General features: G+C 49.2%; 1 protein-coding gene across 1 annotated transcript in view; it reads right to left on the reverse strand.

The window, feature by feature from the left end:
* Nucleotides 1–6,794, reverse strand: part of cdc6 (cell division cycle 6 homolog (S. cerevisiae)) — a 31,311-nt gene extending 24,517 nt beyond the window's left edge. Inside the window, exon 1 of the mRNA XM_038778938.1 lies at nucleotides 6,720–6,794. The gene's annotated coding sequence lies outside the window, so the exon portion shown is untranslated. The remainder of the gene's footprint in view (nucleotides 1–6,719) is intronic.
* Nucleotides 6,795–8,150: the final 1,356 nt, after the last annotated feature.

The raw sequence follows: 8,150 nt of genomic DNA on the forward strand, positions 1-8,150 counted from the left end.
AGCCCCACCCACACCCGCTCCTGATCGGAGCAGCCGCAACTTCCGTGTCGCCCCGTGCGGCCTGAACCGGTACTGCAGCCGACCCCTCCACAACTCATCCCAACTTCCCTCCCCCCACACCAACCGCCCCACCCCCATCCCAACCCCTCCCCCCCACACACACACCAAACCTCCCCCCCCCACACCAACCACCTCCAGCCCCCTTACACCACCCACCCCATCCCTCCCCACCTCAAAGTCCCCCTCCCAACGTATCCCCCACACTGCAAACCCCCATCCCAACCTCCCTCCCACCCCCCTACCAGCCTCCTCCATCCCAACCTCTCCACCCCATCCCTCCCCACCTCAACCTCCCCCTCCCAACGTATCCCCCACACTGCAAACCCCCATCCCAACCTCCCCACCCCCTCATCCCAACCTCCCTCCCACCCCCCTACCAGCCTCCTCCATCCCAACCTCTCCACCCCATCCCTCCCCACCTCAACCTCCCCCTCCCAACGTATCCCCCACACTGCAAACCCCCATCCCAACCTCCCCACCCCCTCATCCCAACCTCCCTCCCACCCCCCTACCAGCCTCCTCCATCCCAACCTCTCCACCCCATCCCTCCCCACCACCCCATCCCAACCTCCCTCCCCATCCCAACCCTCCCATCATCCCACCAACCCCATCCCAACCCACCAACCCCATCCCAACCTCCCCCCTCATCATCCCAACCTCCCCCCATCAACACCCCGATTCCCCCATCCCAACTCCCCACCCCCCACCCTAATCCCAACGTCCCCTATCCCAACTTCCCCCATCTACACCCCCATTTCCCCAACACCACCCACATCCCAACCCCCCACCCTCACTCGAACCTCCACCCAAACCAATGATTCAAGTTGTCTTTTGGCCGCAGTCATTTTTATTTAATGCAAAATAAAGCTCCTTTTTCAGGCGAATTAGAGCTGACAATATAACGGAAATTCTGCTGATCAGGGATTGTGACGTATTCAGACTTTATTCAGCAGCATTTTATATACTTTTTACACTATAAAGCCAGCTAGCTGGCTTGAAAGCTTTCTTGGTGCTATTTATACTTTTAATAAAACCAAAGGTCAATAAATTAAACGGAAATGAGAGGGGGAGTGACAGCTGCACGTGGGGTCTTTTTTTCTTTCACAAATTCATAGAATCCCTGCAGTGCAGTAAGAGGCCATTCGGCTACCTACCTTACCCCCATAACCCTGTCTAACCTGCACATGTTCGGACTTGGGATGAGACCCATGCAGACACGAGGAGAATGTGCAAACCACACAGGCAGTCACCCAAGGCTGGAATTGGACCCGGGTCCCTGGTACTGTGAAGCACCGGGCCACCCGCATATATACGTTGTTGAAAACACATAATCAGTAAATTAAACAAATGAGATGAGGGGGTGACAGCCCCTTTTGTGCCTTGGTGCATTTAGAACATAGAACAGTACAGCACAGAACAGGCCCTTTGGCCTTCAATGTTGTGCCGAGCCATGATCACCCTACTCAAACCCACGTATCCACCCTATACCCGTAACCCAAAACCCCCCCCTTAACCTTACTTTTTATTAGGACACTACGGGCAATTTAGCATGGCCAATCCACCTAACCCGCACATCTTTGGACTGTGGGAGGAAACCGGAGCACCCGGAGGAAACCCACGCACACAGGGGGAGGACGTGCAGACTCCACACAGACAGTGACCCAGCCGGGAATCGAACCTGGGACCCTGGAGCTGTGAAGCATTTATGCTAACCACCATGCTACCCTGCTGCCCTCATGTATCTAAATCTTGTAGCATTGAGTGTCCCAACGACGGGCCTGGAAGTGTGCAGGACCTCCATTCGTAGGCGAGGTGGCTGACTAAGTGCAAACTCACTGCCATCAGCCAGTCAGATAATCATGGACGGGGCGTCCAGCCAATCACGCAGCAGGCATTAAGTCTGTGGACCGGCCATTTTCTCGTGGGGTCATAAGACCAGGTGCCACATTTAAAGGGCTTTACCTACTCCCAGTTCCCCGACCTATCACCTGACCTGCACATCTTTTAACTGTGGGAGGAAACCGGAGCACCCAGAGAAAACCCACGCAGACACGGGAGAAAGTGCAAACTCCACACAGTCACCCAAGGCTGGAATTGAACCTGGGTGCCTGGCATTGTGAGGTAGCAGTGCTAACCACTGCGCCGCCTGTGTGAGTGGACGCCTTGAGACTACAGCTGCCAAAACCTCTCAGCTTTTCCTCCTCTAGGTCAGTTTAAAACCTACCTCTTTGGATAATGTTTCCTAAGTGCCCCAGTACCTTTTTTAAAAATAAATTTAGAGTATCCAATTATTTTTTCCAATTAAGGGGGCAATTTAGAATGGCCAATCCACCTAACCTGCACATCTTTGGGTTGTGGGGGTGAGACCCACGCAGACACGGGGAGAACGTGCAAACTCCACACGGACAGACCCAGGGCCGGGATTCGAACCTGGGTCCTCAGCGCCGTAGGCAGCAATGCTAACCACTGTGTCACCACGCTGCCCAGTGGCCCAGTACCCTACATAGCACCCGTGAAGCGCCTTGGGTTGTTTTGTGAAGTTAAAAGCACAATATAAATAGACATAGTTTTTGTTGATGTTATATTTGGTTTGGTGAGCAAAGCCAAGACACGATACTACTGTCCTCCCTCTGCCCAAGCTAAAGGAGTTTCTTCAGAGGGATTGGGAGCAAAAATAATGGTCAACATCTTTGTTGTTTGAATTGAGGGTAACAGCATAAGATTCTGGCCATGGTATGCACATTCTATTTTTATAATTTGATTAATTTTCTTTGGTCATTCTGTAACTGGGCCAAATCATGTTAAAACTCGCACCAAGTCCGTCCCACTCACCCCTGGGCTCATTGCTGCAATCCCCCAAGATATCAGCGCTCCTCTAACTTCGGCTTTTTGGGCATCCTTGATTTGTTAAAAAAAAAATTAAAGAATTTTCATTTACAACAGACAAAATATTCAAACAAAATTTAATTACCACAAAAAGATCCCAGACACATCCCCACCCATCCTCACCCAGGTTCGTACCAAGATAACCCCCCTACCCACCACCCGAGTTCCCCCACAAAGAAACCTCTCCTAGACTGACCAACATCCCTGACGGTAACCAGCTCCTTAAAAACCTTAATGAACGGCTGCCACCTTGGGTAAAACCCATCCACCGACTCTCTCATGGCATATTTGATCGTTCCTGGTGCAGAAATTCCACGAGGTCTCCTAACAAATCCCAAGCCTTAGCCCGAGCGAGACTCGTCTCCGGTCATTTAGAGAGGCAAAGGCCAAGTCATCTTCCCGTCCTGCAGCACTGGCATGTCCGACACTCCAGAAATGGCCACCGTCGGGCAGGGCTCCACCGTAACGCCCAGAATCCCTGACATTGTTTGAAAAAACTAGACCCAAAAATCAATAAGCTTGGGGCAGGACCAAAACATGTGCGTGTGGTTTGCCGGCTCCCTAGAACATCGCTCATGCCTATCTTCCACCCCCGAGAACCCACTCATATGCACCCTGGTCAAGTGCGCCCTGTGCACCACCTTGAACTGTATCAAACCGAGCACAAGAGGAGGTGAAATTAACCCTATGAAGAGCCTCACTCCACACACCCTTGGAAAGACCAAATCCAACTTGTCCTCCCACTTCCCCTTTACTGCTTCCAATGAAGCCTGTTCTATCGCCAACATTTGCCCATGAGTGTCTGAGATCCTTCCTTCCCCTGGCTCATCGAAGGACAGAACTCCATCCATAAGCCGTCATCAGGGGAAACAAAGGAAGTTCCTTACACACAACATCCTGCACCTGCAAGTATCGGGAGCTAGAATTTCTCTACAATCTGGTCCAGCCCAGCAAACCTACCCTCCTAAAACATGTCCCTAAACCTCTCCAATCCCTCCCACTCCCATGCCCAAACAATGAATCTAGAACCAGGAGCACAAACGTGTGGTTGTCACAAATTGGCACCGATAGCGATGGAGCCTAATTTTAAATGCTACCTAAATTAGTTCCAAATCCTCAAAGAGGCTATTACCACTGGGCTTGACAAAAACATTACTGGAAAGAAGGCAAGAGGAGCAGCAACAAGAGCCCTCAAAAGTGATCCTATACAAGAAAACTCCTCCATCCCCACCCCTGGAATCTTAAACCACCCCCTCACCATAGCTTGCCACCCAGTAATAACACAGCAGATTAGGTAGTGCCAAACTCCCCGACTGTCCATCCCTTTGCAAAAAAAGCCCTACGAACCCAAGGGGTCTTAACCTGCCCCAAATAAAAGTAGATAATAACTTATTGACCCGACTAAAAAAAGCATTCGAAAGAAAGACACTGGAACAGTAACAAATGTTAAGTTTATGAAGTTTATGAAACAATGCCCAGTCATGCACCACCCAAATTCCCAGACAATGGAAACTAATCCTGGCCGGATGAAACTGTAGCCTCCCCAGATTAGCTCCATTCCTTGGAGGGTTCACCAGAAAAAGGCACTCTTACCCAAGTTTAGTCTATACCCTGAAAAGGAACCAAACACTTGAGCACCGGCATGATATCCCCCACACTGGAAATAGGGTCCATAATGTATCACAACCAATCACCCGCATATATTGACACCTTATGCTCCTTTCCTGCCCGCTCTATCCCCCTCCACTGAGAAGAGGATTTCAGGGTAATAGCCAGCGGCTCAATTGCAAAGGCAAACAACAACGGGGATAGTGGACACCCCTGCTTCACACCCCTATTCAGTTGAAAGTGCCCTGAGCTCAGGACATTGGTATGGACACTCGCAGTAGGGGGAGGGGGGGGGGGGGGAGGGGGCATAAAAAAAGCCTAACCCAGGATACAAATTTTGGCCCAAAACCAAATCATCTCATAATCTCAAAAAGATACCTCCACACAACCAGATCATACGCCTCCTCCACGTACATCAAGATAATAACCTCTGTCTCGGCCACTGAGGAGGGCGTCACTGAGGGTACCACATTCAGGAGTCTCTGAATGTTGGCCAACAACTGTTGGTCCTTAACAAATGCTGTCTGTCCCTCCAAAATCACCTCTGGCAGGCAGGACTCCAAACAAATTGCCAACACCTTAGCCGACAGCTTAGCTTCAGCATTTAACAGAGAAATGGATCGGTATGTCCTACACTCGTTGGCCTTTCTCAAGATCAAGAATTGATGCCTGTGCCAACATGACTGACAACAACCCCTGGGACAGAGAATTGTTGAACATATCTAACAGAAGTGGAACCAGCAGACCAGCAAACTGTTTATAAAACTCAACAGGGAATCCATCTGGACCTGGTGCTTTACCCATCTGCATTAGACGCGTACAGTTCAAAATCTCCTCCTGTCCAATTGGCACCTTCAGCTCCTGTCTTCTATCCCGTACCACCTCCAGAAAGGTCAATCCATCCAAAAATTGTAACGTTGTCGAATCCTCCTCCATATGCTCAGACTTATATAGCCCGCGGTAAAAGGTCTCAAACATGTCGTTGAACCTCTCCAGGGCAGAAACCAACCCACCACCCAAGTCCCTCCTAATCTGAATTATATCCTGGGAGGCAGCCTGCCACCTCAGTGGGTGAGTTAACAAGTGGCTGGCCTTCTCCAAAACATTCCCCTCGAGCGACAAAGTTGGCTCAGCACCGTTGCCCGCTAACACCTCACTTACTATTACATTATCTCCCTTCTGAGCCTGGCAGAAAAAGCCATCCTCTTGTTAATCAACACTGTAGTCCCCCAGGCCCTAGCCTCAAGACTCAAGTGAAATACTTGCTCCACCCATCCTTTCTCCAGCCTTGTTTGATCCTTAATTATCAAATGGGTCTGCTGTAGAAAGACTGCGTCAGCCCTTAAACTTTTCAGAAGGGCAAATATCTGGGACCTTTTAACCGGTCTATTTAACAGTCTTATATTCCATGTAACCAACTGGACAGGGGGCCTGTCCGCCCCCCAACCCCGCCCCCCCCCCCCCGCGCGCCCCCGTGAGACAATGTGGCAAGGCCCACTCAAAATGGCCACCCCATCACACCCCCATTAAGCCAGTTCATAAACAAAGAAACCTGCACCAGGGGGCAACAACGCCACAGGGACCTTCACCATTTTCTCCCATTCTGAGGCTCGAGAGGCTTCTGAATCGGACTGGGAACCCTTGCCCAACTTAGGCCCTGTATTAGGCCCTCAGGCATCACTCAGCAGAAGGGATCTAATTCTGTTGAACTGTACTAATTTCTTCCCAAAGATCACCCGTTATCTGGGTTGGAAAGAGCCAAAATGCCAAATCCCCAGGCGGGAGGAGCCACCCTCCTGTGCGGCTGCTCACCTCATAGCTGCCACCAGGAGGCGAGCATCCTTGACTTTAATCAATCCAACATTCAACTGGAGGACATGAGTAGAGCGTTTAAATTGGAACTTGGCAAATCTTTCTTGGGTAATTCGAGGCTTTGGTGAAAGAAAAGGATTGTTGGCCATTGCTTGCTTTACCAGACCGGTGCCATCACCACAGAAAACAAGTCTGGAGCTAACTCAGTGCTTGTTGGTAGATTAATTTAGTTTGTGAATCGAGATTTTCAGGGGAGTTTGCTAGGAAGTAAAATTGCAGAAGTGGTTGCCAAATCCTAAAAATATACACTATTTGAATAAATCTAGTGCGTTGTGAAGACAGACTCCATGTACCTGAGGACAATGCCAGACGTGATGAGTTTTTCCTCTTTCACGGGATGAGGGTGTCGTTGGCTATGCCACCATCTATTGGCCATCCATTATTGCCCTTGAGAAGTGCATGTGTTACATTTTTTAAAACACTGTAGATATTGATATAAATATAGTAACTTACACTGTGACCTGACAATTAACCTCATTGAGTGTAACTCTACATCCTAATTATCCTAATAAACAAACCGTAATTATTTTTTATTTAATCTTTATTAGTGGCACAAGTGGGTTTACATTAACACAGCAATTATGTTACTGTGAAAATCCCCCAGTCACCACACTCCGGCGCCTGTTCAGGTACACAGAGGGAGAATTCAGAATGTCCAATTCACCTAACAGCACGTCTTACAGGACTTGTGGGAGGAAACTAGAGCACCCGGAGGAAACCCACGCAGACACGGGGAGAACGTGCAGACTCCGCGCAGACAGTGACCCAAGTGGGAATCGAACCTGGGTCCTGGCACTGTGAAGCAACAGTGCTAACCACTGCCAATGATGATGTGATTGATGTGCCTAAGGAAATGCCAAATGTCTGGATGAAGCATTTAGGGAAAGAGTTTTACAACTGAAATTAAGGGTCATAGGTTTGCCACACTAAACCACATTCAGCCTTCCTCAGAGTCCGCAGCAAGATCAATATATGTGTGGCGACCAACTCTTGAAGGATCCTTTTTTTGAAATTGATTATGTTGGCAGATTCTAAACTGTCCACATCAGGACAAGAACATACTGATGAAGTAATCAACCTGAAAAGTCAACTTCCATTTTTCTCCCCACAGAAGCTGCCTGACCAGTTGAGTATTTCCAGCATTTCCTGTTTCTATTTCAATTCCCGGTGTCTGTAGTATTTTACTTTTGCAAGAATGCACTTGGTTTAAACATGGCTACAGAAACAGCAGGGGGACTACTTTTCATGAATACACGTTTGTTGACATTGGTACACTGACCAGGTGCGCCAGATACAGATTTTCAAAATGTCATTTTCACGATCATCAAAGTTACCTTTCATTGGGAACTTGCAGGTGGTGCTGTTCCCATGTACCTGCTGCCCTTGCCCTTCTAGATGGCGGTGATTGTAGGTTTAGAAGGTGCTGCCTAAGGAGCCTTGGGGAGTTCCTGCAGTGCATCTTGTGGATGGTACACACGGCTGCCACTGTGCATTGGAGGTGGAGGGCGTGAATATTTGTGGAAGGGGTGCCAATAAAGCAGACTGCTTTGTGCTGGATTGTGTCAAACTTCTTGAGTCTTGTTGGAGTTGGGCTCATGCAGGCAAGGGGTGAGTATTCCATTACACTCCTGATTTGTGCTTTGTAGATTGTGTACAGGCTTTGAAGAGTTAGGAGAGAGTTACACACTACAGGATTTCTAGCCTCTGACCTTCTCTTGTAGCCA

This window comes from Scyliorhinus canicula, chromosome 19 (assembly GCF_902713615.1).
Source record: "Scyliorhinus canicula chromosome 19, sScyCan1.1, whole genome shotgun sequence".
Taxonomy (NCBI): domain Eukaryota; kingdom Metazoa; phylum Chordata; class Chondrichthyes; order Carcharhiniformes; family Scyliorhinidae; genus Scyliorhinus; species Scyliorhinus canicula.